Source organism: Ascaphus truei, chromosome 3 (genome assembly GCF_040206685.1).
Source record: "Ascaphus truei isolate aAscTru1 chromosome 3, aAscTru1.hap1, whole genome shotgun sequence".
Lineage (NCBI taxonomy): Eukaryota > Metazoa > Chordata > Amphibia > Anura > Ascaphidae > Ascaphus > Ascaphus truei.
The window spans coordinates 434,491,672-434,506,163 of NC_134485.1; the positions used below are offsets into that span (position 1 = coordinate 434,491,672).

The 14,492-nt window shown below is 58.3% G+C and overlaps 1 long non-coding RNA gene across 2 annotated transcripts in view; it reads right to left on the reverse strand.

The window, feature by feature from the left end:
• The window catches only part of LOC142490532 (uncharacterized), a 61,031-nt gene extending 47,993 nt beyond the window's left edge, over window positions 1-13,038 (reverse strand). For both annotated transcript variants that reach the window (XR_012800095.1, XR_012800094.1), the window contains exons 1-2: window positions 12,953-13,038; window positions 12,723-12,756 (exon numbers count right to left, since the gene is read on the reverse strand). This is a non-coding gene — a long non-coding RNA (uncharacterized LOC142490532). The remainder of the gene's footprint in view (window positions 1-12,722; window positions 12,757-12,952) is intronic.
• Window positions 13,039-14,492: the final 1,454 nt, after the last annotated feature.

Consider the following 14,492-nt stretch of genomic DNA (forward strand, 5'->3'; position numbering starts at 1 on the left):
TACCTCCCCCCTTCCCACCTTCCCACCACCTCCCCCCCTTCCCACCACCTCCCCCCCTTCCCACCACCTCCCCCCCCCTTACCACCCCCCCCCATCTACCCTCACCCCCCCCTTCACCTCCTCCCCAGCCCCCCCACCTCCACCCCCCCCTTCACCTCCGCCCCGCCTTCACCTCCCCCTCCGCCCCCCCCTTCACCTCCCCCTCCGCCCCCCCTTCACCTCCCCTCCGCCCCCCCTTCACCTCCCCTCCGCCCCCCCTTTACCTCCCCTCCGCCCCCCCCTTCACCTCCCCCTCCGCCTCCCTTTCACCTCCCCTCACCACCCATCCTCCTCACCTCCCCTCCGCCCCCCTTCACCTCCCCCTCACCACCCCCCCACAACCCCTCCGACCTCACCTCCTTCAATGCCTTTCGTCCGCCCTCCTGCCTCTGCCTTTCGCCCACCCGCACTTCTGCCTTTCACCCGCCCACCGCTCACACCCCTGCGCCACACAGCCGCCGCACGCACTCAACAGACACCCGCCACTCGACACACACCCGCCGCCTCTCACCCACCCCACACACTCGACACACACCTGCCGCATCCTGCCCCTACGCAACAATATCACTGACCAGCTGTCACCCGCCGCCTCACACCCTAGCAGGACCCCTATACACACACACACACACACACATCACTATCACTATACACACACACACACACACACACACATCACTATACACACACACACATCACTATACACACACACATCACTATACACACACACACACACATCACTATACACACACACACACACACACACACAATCACTATACAGACACACACACACATCACTATACACACACACACACACATCACTATACACACACACACACACACCCGCCCTTCACTTCCCATCCCCCCCCCCACCCCGCCCTTCACTTCCCCTCTCCCCCCCCCCCCCCCCCCCCGGCGCCGCTACAGTCAGCGGGGGAGTGAGCGAGCGCCGCGATCGCCCGGGACACAGCGGGGAGCGGCCACAACACGCTGCCTCCCGCCTCAGATCCACGTGGGGAGCTGCCGGACGGGTGAGTGAGCGGGCCTTCACCTCCCCCTCACCCCACCCCTCACTCCACTTCCCCTCCCCTCCACTTCACCTCCCCTCCACCCCCCCCCTTAACCTCCCCTCCACCCCCCCCCTTACCTCCCCTCCACCCCCCCTTACCTCCCCTCCTCCCCTCCACCCCTCCACCCCCCCTTCACCTCCCCTCACCCCCCCTCCCCTCCACCCCCCCCCTTCACCTCCCCTCCACCCCCCCTTCACCTCCCCTCCACCCCCACCCCCCCCTTCACCTCCCCTCCACCCCCACCCCCCCTTCACCTCCCCTCCTCCACCCCCCTTCACCTCCCCTCCACCCCCCCCTTCACCTCCACCCCCCCCCCCCCCTCCACCCCCCCCCTTCACCTCCCCTTCACCTCCCCTCCTCCACCCCCCCTCCACCCCCGCTTCACCTCCCCTCCACCCCCGCTTCACCTCCCCTCCACCCCCCCCCCCTTACCTCCCCTCCACCCCCCCTTCACTTCCCCTCCCCCCCCCCCCCCCCCCCGGCGCCGCTACAGTCAGCGGGGGAAGTGAGCGAGCGCGCGATCGCCCGGGACACAGCGGGGAGCGGCCACAACACGCTGCCTCCCGCCTCAGATCCACGTGGGAGCTGCCGGACGGGTGAGTGAGCGGCCTTCACCTCCCCTCACCCACCCCTCACTCCACTTCCCCTCCCTTCCACCCCCCCCTTAACCTCCCCTCCACCCCCCCCTTAACCTCCCCTCCTCCCCCCCCTTACCTCCCCTCCACCCCCCCCTTCACCTCCCCTCCACCCCCTCCCCCCTTTCCCCCCCCTTCACCTCCCCTCCACCCCCCCCTTCACCTCCCCTCCACCCCCCCTTCACCTCCCCTCCACCCTCCCCCTCCACCCCCCCCTTCACCTCCCCCTCCAACCCCTCCCCCCTTTCCCCCCCCTTCACCTCCCCTCCACCCCCCCCTTCACCCCTACCCCCCCCCCCCCTTCACCTCCCCTCCACCTCCCCTCCACCCCTCCCTTCACCCCCCCCTTCACCTCCCCTCCACCCCCCCCCTTCACCTCCCCTCCACCCCCCCCCTTCACCTCCCCTTCACCCCCCCCTTCACCTCCCCTCCACCCCCGCTTCACCTCCCCTCCACCCCCGCTTCACCTCCCCTCCAGCCCCGCTTCACCCACGCTTCACCTCCCCTCCACCCCCGCTTCACCTCCCCTCCACCCCTACCTTCACCGCTTCACCTCCCCTCCACCCCCGCTTCACCTCCCCTCCACCCCTACCTTCACCTCCCCTCCACCCCCACCTTCACCCCCACCTTCACCCCCCCTCCACCCCCACATTCACCGCCCCCTTCACCTCCACCTTACAACCTCCCACCTTCCCACCACCTCCCCCCCCTTCCCACCACCTCCCCCCTTCCCACCACCTCCCCCCCTTCCCACCTTCCCACCACCTCCCCCCCTTCCCACCACCTCCCTCCCCTTCACCTCCACTCCACCCCCCCTTCATCTACCCTCACCCCCCCTTCACCTCCTCCCTCCCCCCAGCCCCCCACCTCCACCCCCCCTTCACCTCCCCTCCGCCCCGCCTTCACCTCCCCTCCGCCCCCTTCACCTCCCCGCCCCCCCTTCACCTCCCCGCCCCCCCTTCACCTCCCCGCCCCCCCTTCACCTCCCCTCCGCCCCCCCTTCACCTCCCCTCCGCCCCCCTTTCACCTCCCCTCACCATCCCCCCCCTCACCACCCATCCTCCTCACCTCCCCTCCGCCCCCCTTCACCTCCCCTCACTATACACACACACACACACACACACACATCACTATACACACACACACACACACACATCACTATACACACACACACACACACACACACACACATCACTATACACACACACACACACACACACACATCACTATACACACACACACACACACACACATCACTATACACACACACACACACACACACATCACTATACACACACACACACACACACACATCACTATACACACACACACACACACACACATCACTATACACACACACACACACACACACACATCACTATACACATCACTATACACACACACACACACACACACACACACACACACACACACACACACACACACACACACACACACACACACACACACACACACACACACACATCACTATACACACACACACACACCACTATACACACACACACATCACTATACACACACACACACACACACACCACTATACACACACACACACACACACACACACACATCACTATACACACACACACATCACTATACACACACACACACACACCACTATACACACACACACACACACACACACATCACTATCACTATACACACACACACATCACTATACACACACACACATCACTATACACACACACACACACATCACTATACACACACACACACATCACTATACACACACACACACACACACACACACACACACACATCACTATACACACACACACACACACACACATCACTATACACACACACACACATCACTATATACACACACACACACACACACACACACCCGCCCTTCACTTCCCATCCCCCCCCCACCCCGCCCTTCACTTCCCCTCCCCCCCCCCCCCCCCCCGGCGCCGCTACAGTCAGCGGGGGAGTGAGCGAGCGCGCGATCGCCCGGGACACAGCGGGGGAGCGGCCACAACACGCTGCCTCCCGCCTCAGATCCACGTGGGAGCTGCCGGACGGGTGAGTGAGCGGCCTTCACCTCCCCTCACCCACCCCTCACTCCACTTCCCCTCCCTTCCACCTCCCCTCCACTTCACCTCCCCTCCACCCCCCCCCTTAACCTCCCCTCCACCCCCCCCTTAACCTCCCCTCCACCCCCCCCCTTAACCTCCCCTCCACCCCCCCTTACCTCCCCTCCTCCCCTCCACCCCCCTTACCTCCCCTCCACCCCCCCTTCACCTCCCCTCCACCCCCCCTTCCCCTCCCCCCTTAACCCCCCCTTCACCTCCCCTCCACCCCCCCCCCTTCACCTCCCCTCCTCCACCCCCCTTCACCTCCCCTCCACCCCCCCCCCCTTCACCTCCCCTCCTCCACCCCCCCCTTCACCTCCCCTCCTCCACCCCCCCTTCACCTCCCCTCCACCCCCGCTTCACCTCACCTCCACCCCCCCCCCCCCTTACCTCCCCTCCACCCCCCCCTTCACTTCCCCTCCCCCCCCCCCCCCCCCCCGGCGCCGCTACAGTCAGCGGGGGAGTGAGCGAGCGCGCGATCGCCCGGGGACACAGCGGGGAGCGGCCACAACACGCTGCCTCCCGCCTCAGATCCACGTGGGAGCTGCCGGACGGGTGAGTGAGCGGCCTTCACCTCCCCTCACCCACCCCTCACTCCACTTCCCCTCCCTTCCACCTCCCCTCCACCCCCCCCCTTAACCTCCCCTCCACCCCCCCCTTAACCTCCCCTCCACCCCCCCTTAACCTCCCCTCCTCCCCTCCACCCCCCCTTACCTCCCCTCCACCCCCCCTTCACCTCCCCTCCACCCCCTCCCCCCTATCCCCCCCTTCACCTCCCCTCCACCCCCCCCTTCACCCCTACCCCCCCCTTCACCTCCCCTCCACCCCCCCTTCACCTCCCCTCCACCCCCCCCCTTCACCTCCCCTCCAACCCCTCCCCCCTTTCCCCCCTTCACCTCCCCTCCACCCCCCCCTTCACCCCTACCCCCCCCCCCCTTCACCTCCCCTCCACCCCCCCTTCACCTCCCCTCCACCCCCCCCTTCACCTCCCCTCCACCCCCCCTCCACCCCCCCCCCCTTCACCTCCCCTCCACCCCCCCCTTCACCTCCCCTCCACCCCCCCCTTCACCTCCCCTCCACCCCCGCTTCACCTCCCCTCCAGCCCCGCTTCACCCCCGCTTCACCTCCCCTCCACCCCCGCTTCACCTCCCCTCCACCCCTACCTTCACCTCCCCTCCACCCCCACCTTCACCCCCACCTTCACCCCCCCTCCACCCCTACATTCACCGCCCCCTTCACCTCCACCTTACAACCTCCCACCTTCCCACCACCTCCCCCCCCTTCCCACCACCTCCCCCCTTCCCACCACCTCCCCCCCTTCCCACCACCTCCCCCCCTTCCCACCACCTCCCTCCCCTTCACCTCCACTCCACCCCCCCTTCATCTACCCTCACCCCCCCTTCACCTCCTCCCTCCCCCCAGCCCCCCACCTCCACCCCCCTTCACCTCCCCTCCGCCCCGCCTTCACCTCCCCTCCGCCCCCCTTCACCTCCCCGCCCCCCCTTCACCTCCCCGCCCCCCCTTCACCTCCCCTCCGCCCCCCCTTCACCTCCCCTCCGCCCCCCTTTCACCATCCCCCCCCTCACCACCCATCCTCCTCACCTCCCTCCGCCCCCCTTCACCTCCCCTCACCACCATCACTATACACACACACACACACACATCACTATACACACACACACACACATCACTATACACACACATCACTATACACACACACACACACACACCACTATACACACACACACACACATCACTATACACACACACACACACACACACACATCACTACACACACACACACACACACACCACTATACACACACACACACACACACACACACACACATCACTATACACACACACACACACACACATCACTACACACACACATCACTATACACACACACACACATCACTATACACACACACACACACACACACACATCACTAAACACACACAACCCCCCCACACACACGGTGTTACATACATTAGCGGGGCTCACAGTGTTAGCAGCACATCTCCCGCTCTCTTCCCCACCGGTCCCGGAGGCTCCGCCTCTTCCTCCGCCTCTCCCTGTTTCCCGCGCTTTCACCCCCCCCCCCCCTCCACGTGGGAGCTGCCGGACGGGTGAGGGAGCTGCCGGACGGGTGAGGGAGCTGCCGGACGGGTGAGGGAGCTGCCGGACGGGTGAGGGAGCTGCCGGACGGGTGAGGGAGCTGCCGGACGGGTGAGTGAGCGGCCTTCACCTCCCCTCACCCCCCTTCACCTTCCCTCCACCTCCCCTCCCTCCACCCCCCCTCCACTTCACTTCCCCTCCAACCCCCCCTCCACCCCCCCTTAACCTCCCCTCCACCCCCCCCTTAACCTCCCCTCCACCCCCCCCTTAACCTCCCCTCCACCCCCCCTTAACCTCCCCTCCTCCCCTCCACCCCCCCTTACCTCCCCTCCACCCCCCCCTTCACCTCCCCTCCACCCTTTCCCCCCCTTCACCTCCCCTTCACCCCTACCCCCCCCCTTCACCTCCCCTCCACCCCCCCTTCACCTCCCCCTTCACCTCCCCTCCACCCCCCCTTCACCTCCCCTTCACCTCCCCTTCACCTCCCCTCCACCCCCCCCTTCACCTCCCCTCCACCCCCGCTTCACCTCCCCTCCAGCCCCGCTTCACCCCCGCTTCACCTCCCCTCCACCCCTACCTTCACCTCCCCTCCACCCCCACCTTCACCCCCCCTCCACCCCCACATTCACCGCCCCCTTCACCTCCACCTTACAACCTCCCACCTCCCCACCACCTCCCCCCTTCCCACCACCTCCCCCCCCTTCCCACCACCTCCCCCCTTCCCACCACCTCCCCCCCCTTCCCACCACCTCCCCCCCCTTCCCACCACCTCCCCCCTTCCCACCACCTCCCCCCCTTCCCACCTTCCCACCACCTCCCTCCCCTTCACCTCCACTCCACTCCCCCTTCATCTACCCTCACCCCCCCTTCACCTCCTCCCTCCCCCCCACCTCCATCCCCCCTTCACCTCCCCTCCGCCCCGCCTTCACCTCCCCTCCGCCCCCCTTCACCTCCCCGCCCCCCCTTCACCTCCCCTCCGCCCCCCCTTCACCTCCCCTCACCATCCCCCCCTTCACCACCCATCCTCCTCACCTCCCCTTCACCTCCCCTCACCACCATCACTACACACACACACACACACACACACACACACACACACACGGTGTTACATACATTAGCGGGGCTCACAGTGTTAGCAGCACATCTCCCGCTCTCTTCCCCACCGGTCCCGGAGGCTCCGCCTCTTCCTCCGCCTCTCCCTGTTTCCCGCGCTTTCACCCCCCCCTCCACGTGGGAGCTGCCGGACGGGTGAGGGAGCTGCCGGACGGGTGAGGGAGCTGCCGGACGGGTGAGTGAGCGGCCTTCACCTCCCCTCACCTTCCCTCACTCACTTCCCCTCCACCAACCCCCCCCCCCCCCCCGGCGCCGCTACAGTCAGCGGGGGAGTGAGCGAGCGCCCGGGACACAGCGGGGGAGCGGCCACAACACGCTGCCTCCCGCCTCAGATCCACGTGGGAGCTGCCGGACGGGTGAGTGAGCTGCCGGACGGGTGAGTGAGCGGCCTTCACCTCCCCTCACCCACCCCTCACTCCACTTCCCCTCCCTTCCACCTCCCCTCCACCCCCCCTTAACCTCCCCTCCACCCCCCCCTTAACCTCCCCTCCACCCCCCCCTTAACCTCCCCCTCCACCCCCCCCCACCTCCCCTCCACCCCCCCTTCACCTCCCCTCCACCCCCCCTTTACGTCCCCTCCACCCCCCCCCCTTCACCTCCCCTCCACCCCCCCTTCACCTTCCCTCCACCCCCCCTTCACCTCCCCTCCACCCCCCCCACCTTCACCTCCCCTCCACCCCCCCCTTCACCTCCCCTCCACCCCCCCCCTTCACCTCCCCTTCACCCCCGCTTCACCTCCCCTCCACCCCCGCTTCACCTCCCCTCCACCCCCGCTTCACCTCCCCTCCACCCCTACCTTCAGCTCCCCTCCACCCCCACATTCACCGCCCCCTTCACCCCCACCCCCACCTTCACTCCCCCCCTTACAACCTCCCACCTTCCCCCCCCCTTCCCACCTTCCCACCACCTCCCCCCCTTCCCACCACCTCCCACCTTCCCCCCACCTTCCCACCACCTCCCCCCCCTTGCCACCTCCCCTCCACCCCCCCTTCATCTACCCTCACCCCCCCCTTCACCTCCCCCCCAGCCCCCCACCTCCACCCCCCCTTCACCTCCCCTCCGCCCCGCCTTCACCTCCCCTCTGCCCCCCCTTCACCTCCCCACCTCCCCTCCGCCCCCCTTCACCTCCCCTCCGCCCCCCCTTCACCTCCCCTCCGCCCCCCCTTCACCTCCCCTCCGCCCCCCCTTTCACCTCCCCTCACCATCCCCCCCCCTCACCACCCATCCTCCTCACCTCCCCTCCGCCCCCCTTCACCACCCCCCCACCACTCCTCCGACCTCACCTCCCCTCCTTCAATGCCTTTCGTCCGCCCTCCTGCCTCTGCCTTTCGCCCACCCGCACTTCTGCCTTTCACCCGCCCACCGCTCGCACCCCTGCGCCACACAGCCGCCGCACGCACTCAACAGACACCCGCCACTCGACACACACCCGCCGCCTCTCACCCACCCCACACACTCGACACACACCTGCCGCATCCTGCCCCTACGCAACAATATCACTGACCAGCTGTCACCCGCACTCGCCACACACCCGCCGCCTCACACCCAAGCAGGACCCCGACCCACAGCCAGCACTCACTACCCATGCGCCGCCTCACACACGCTCACACCCTAGCAGGACACACGCCTCACATTTTCACATCACTTATGTCACCAAAATATACATTGTACTGTGGTGTGTTTACAATAAACCATTTTTATACAACATCGTATTACATTTTCTTCCATCTTTCTTTTCAACATTATTATCCAACCTTTCCAACAAACAGTCACCAATTGTTCCACTATTTATAAATAATACTACCTATTACGCATTTACATCCCGGGCAACGCCGGGTCTCTCAGCTAGTGCACTATAAAATAAACTGGGACTTTCAAAGACCCGTTCTCTGAGGGTGGCTAGTGGGCTACTAATTTGTGGCCACAAAGTCTCCCCTAGGTCCAAACTTGAAAGCCGAATATGCTGCCAGGGGTGTTAAAGCCATTTGGGCAGGATGGCTACGTGGAGTTCCCACGTCCTGGAATCAATTCAAGCCATTCCGGCTAGCATTTGCCTTCCCAGACCTGGAGGCACCTAACTCAGCGGGTGGCTTCTGAATAACAAGTGGCTAAGGTGGCAAACTCGCGCACGCCCTTGTTACATTCAGAAGATCCGCTTGCCCGGCTTTGGAAGATTGGCAGCCCTCTGATTGGCTGGTTGTAAAGTTCTCAGGCTCGGATTGGTTGTAGTATATCATGAATGAATCTTAAATACTATAAGAAACCCAGCAGCCAATCCGGTCGAGAGATTCTAAGCGCCAAGACAGCAGCGGCAAATTCGAACTCACCACAAGATGCTGTGTGAGCAATAGGCGCGAGCGGCTTCAGAAATGTCAGGTCCCAACTTTCGTGGACAAGTTCTCAGAAAGAAACGTAGCGGTCACGGCTGGGACTCCACTCCAAAAAGAGGACCAGGACGTTTGGTACTATCTCCCGGTCAAGGGATTTTGGCATCTCCGGAGCAGATACAGTGGTACAGGAACTTCCTGCCGATTTGACTTCCAGGACTTTTCAGGCTAAGTCCCGGTCAACCTAAAGACGTTGTTTAATGGACTATTTCAACATGGAAAGGTTAATTTTGTAGCGCAGACCCCCAGTAAGTGTGTTTTTCTCCTGTGTTTTGTAACCCACGGGGTGTACGACTGTTTCAATGGAATAAATGACAATTTGTTTTACTTTTTGGTTTTGCTCAGTGATATTATCCCGGTAAATAAAGACGGGTTACACAGAGAATAGTGATGATATTATACACAAAGGGATGTGTACTGTGTAAATGAGACTTTATCGGTGGTGATCAATGAAGATACTATTGTTATGAATAAAGTTCCTGGCGCCCATCATGGCATTACCAACGCCGCGCCTGCATGGATTCAGCCCACTGACCATGTAATCAACTCTGACCAAGCCAAGATGAGAGACATTTTAACTCCATAGGAGCCAGGCAGGCGGGTTTAAATGATTAGCTTGAGAGGTAAAGATAAGAAATGTAGTTGATACTGTACAGTTAAAGTGAGAACTGATGATTGAAATATATGTTTATGTTTAGTGTTGATGGAGAGTGGGGAGATGAGTTTGGTTGAGGTATTGGTGGATAAAGGAGAGTGAAGTACAGAGATTATTTAATTTGGGAGGAGTGAGTTAATGGCACAGGTGATGAAGAGGCAAGTTTGATAGGGGTAATTGTTACATAATAGAGAGGAATGAGCCATGTGAGCTGTAAAGGACGGGGTAAATGCACAGGGACGTCCCGGCCAGGAGAGTGTTACAAAGCAGATGTGTTACTTCCTCTCACTAACAGGTGGGATGGTTTCTGTATAAGTGGAAACTCTTTCACAACCTGTTACAGGAAGCAAGAATTCATCTAAGAAAAAAGCAATAACAAGTACCAACCTTAACCAATATACCCAAGAGAATTACTGATCAGAAAGGATCGGGCAAACAGTAACCCTGTAGCAACCAGAAACCTTCTCAGAGCTGGGAGCTGGTTCTAGTACACAATGAGACAACAAACTGTTTTTAAACACTGACAAGACTGTAACAATGGTATTTGGGACCAAGACTAAAATTTTAAAGCTTCCAGTGACTGAGCTCCAGATTAGAACCAACGCTAACACCACCCTAACCCCTGTCACTAGTTTTAAATACCTGGGCATATGGTTTGACTCCCACTTAACATTCGGGATGCACATTGATACCCTGACAACCAAAACCTATGCCAAACTAGGGGTACTTTACAGGAACAAATCCTCCCTAAGTCTCCTGGTCAGAAAGCGTATCACACAGCAGATGCTAATGCCAATTATTGACTATGGAGACATAGTATATGGCTCGGCACCTCAAACCCACCTTAGCAAACTTGACACCCTCTACAATTCAATTTGTCGTTTTGTTCTCCAATGCAACCTCAACACACATCACTGCGAAATGCTCAAAGAACTAGATTGGTCAACACTAGAGTCTAGGCGCAAAGTTCCCCTTTCCTGTCTTGCCTTTAAATTCTTTCTGGGCAAGCTACCCAGCTATCTGAACAAGCTCCTCACCCCTACCACATGCAGCACTTATCACCTGAGATCAGACTCCAAAAGACTGTTCATGGTCCCAAGGCTCAACAAAGTATCCGGCCGTTCCTCCTTCTCTTACTGTGCACCCCAAAACTGGAACAACCTACCGGAGACTCTCACATCCACCAGCAGTTTAAGTTCTTTCAAATCGAAGGCTGTCTCACATTTTAATCTGGTCTGTAACTGTTTCATACGCCCAGAATACAAATTATCTTTAACTGTGCATGCAATGTCTTGTATATAATGTATACCCTGTTCATTTATGTAACTGTATTTGTAACCATGTATTATTTGTCTTAACTCTGTGCCCAGGACATACTTGAAAACGAGAGGTAACTCTCAATGTATTACTTCCTGGTAAAATATTTTATAAATAAATAAATCATATTAGCAGCACATCCCTTCTCTTTACTCTCCTATTAGCAGTACCTCCCTCTCTTCACTCTCCTGTTAGCTCTGCCTCCCTCTCCTATTAGCGGTGCTTCGCTCTCTTCTCTCTCCTATTAGCGGTGCCTCCCTCTCTTCACTCTCCTGTTAGCTCTGCCACCTTCTCTTCACTCTCCTGTTAGCTCTGCCTCCCTCTCTTCACTCTCCTGTTAGCTCTGCCTCCCTCTCTTCTCTCTCCTATTAGCGGTGCCTCCCTCTCGTCTCTCTCCTATTAGCAGTAACTCCCTCTTTTCTCTCTCCTATTAGCAGTACCTCCCTCTCTTCACTCTCCTATTAGCGGTGCCTCCCTCTCGTCTCTCCCATTAGCAGTACCTCCCTCTCTTCACTCTCCTATTAGCAGTACCTCCCTCTCTTCACTCTCCTCTTAGCAGTACCTCCCTCTTTTCTCTCTTCTATTAGCGGTGCCTCCCTCTCGTCTCTCTCCTATTAGCAGTACCTCCCTCTCTTCTCTCTCCTATTAGCAGTACCTCCCTCTCTTCACTCTCCTATTAGCAGTACCTCCCTCTCTTCACTCTCCTATTAGAGGTGCCTCCCTCTCTTCACTCTCCTATTAGCAGTACCTCCCTCTCTTCACTCTCCTATTAGCAGTACCTCCCTCTCTTTTCTCTCTTCTATTAGCGGTGCCTCCCTCTCGTCTCTCTCCTATTAGCAGTACCTCCCTCTCTTCTCTCTCCTATTAGCAGTACCTCCCTCTCTTTTCTCTCTTCTATTAGCGGTGCCTCCCTCTCGTCTCTCTCCTATTAGCAGTACCTCCCTCTCTTCACACTCCTATTAGGAGTACCTCCCTCTCTTCACTCTCCTATTAGCAGTACCTCCCTCTCTTCACTCTCCTATTAGAGGTGCCTCCCTCTCTTCACTCTCCTATTAGCGGTGCCTCCCTCTCTTCTCTCAAGAAGAGAAACTATCCTCAACTAGGTGCAGAGGCCGGCTTCAGTAGACTTGTCCTGAATGTCTTCGTCCCCGACTTCTCAGTGCTATTTCCCACTGAGCACTTTTGAATCTCCCGCCAGCCGTGCCTCTGATCAGCTCCAATAAAGTAAGGGGAGCTGCACACCACATTGAATAATATAAAGATACTTGCACTTCACCGCTGCTCCTGGTTCAGGGATCTCTGCCTAAAAACAAACAAAGTATGGAGAAAAGATGAATGATCCAGGGCAACTTCGGATTTCTTAATGAATCTAATCAGTACAAAACACAACGTTTCATCCTTCAAGAGGACTTTCTCAAGTGACTGGTCAGCAGATAGTGCGGAAATGTCCAGTATATGTAATGAGGACACCCATGTGAAGAAACTTAATCACCAATTACCCCCTGTAAACACACAATAGTCTGCAGCTGATTTCTTAGTCTCCTCTGTGGTCTGACCACCATTCTGGTCACGCTGACGTCATCAGATGGCTCCTGCGTGGTGACGTCATCATCTGACTCCTCCATGCAGAGCGTTCCGGCTGCCTGGTCAGGCACAGAGTCGCGCTGACGTCTTCCTCCTGCACCTCCTTGTGTGGTTGCTCCCACGCCGTCCTGTGTTCTCGCGATGCCTCCTCTGTATGTGATGATGCCATCTTGGTTAATGGCAGACTCAGCCCTTCTCCTCCAGTGCGCTTGCCGTTTCGCACATGCGCAGTATAAGCGCTCTTCTTTGTGTGAGGGGGAAAGTGCTTGTTCTGTCTTAACATGGGAACATCATTCCAGGGGGAGCAATAGGGAAGAAAGGAGATAAAGACTCAGTCCGTGAGAGTGCATGTATACACAGTGCCACTATACCCTTATTAAAAATAAAAGTTAAAAATGGAATGCTTGCTTATTTGACAATCTCTCACAAGGCAAAGGAACAACAGCAGCAACAGTGAAAAATACCAAATAAAAACTAGGAACACATGTAATTCTACTAACATCATTTATGTCATCAAGTGCCCATGCGGGCTGCTCTATGTGGGCAAAACAAGCCGTATGCTCAAGACAAGGTTCATAGAACACCGCAGCAAGATTAATGGTAAAAAGGAAGATACTGTACTCATTACTCATTGTACAGATTATAAACACACAGTGGCATCTCTAAAGATCATGGGGATAGAGTCTGTAGACAGGCTGGACACCTCAACCCCGGGTTCAGAGAGGGACATATCATTACTTCAGAGAGAAGCTTACTGGACATTCACTCTTGATACAGTTTCTCCTAGAGGACTCAATGCTTTTCTGTCCCTCAATAGTTTTCTGACAAGTCGCTGATTTAACATGATATGCTGATGTTTATTTCTTTCACGGGCATTTTTCACTGTTGCTGCTGTTGTTCCTATGCCTCGTGAGAGATTGTCAAATAAGCAAGCATTCCTTTTTTAACTTTAATTAGCCGGAACGCTCTGCATGGAGGAACCAGATTATGACGTCACCACACAGGAGCCATCTGATGACGTCAGCGCGACCAGAATGGTGGTCAGACCACAGAGGAGACTAAGAAATCAGCTGCAGACTATTGTGTGTTTACAGAGGGTAATTGGTGATTAAGTTTCTTCACATGGGTGTCCTCATTACATATACTGGACATTTCCACACTATCTGCTGACCAGCCACTTGAGAAAGTCCTCTTGAAGGATGAAACGTTGTGTTTTGTACTGATTAAATTCATTAAGAAATCCGAAGTTACCCTGGTTCATTCATCTTTTCTCTGATCAGCTCCAAACATGTCCCGGCTTCCCCGGCTTCTCCGGCGCTTCTCGCTCAAGCGCAGTACTTTTCCACGCATCGCCCGCCAGCCGAGTCTGCGATCCACTCCCGAGATGGTCTGGGTCTCTGATCGGCCGCGGTCTCTCACTCTCCTCTCTCCCCTCAGCGGTCTCTATCATTTCTC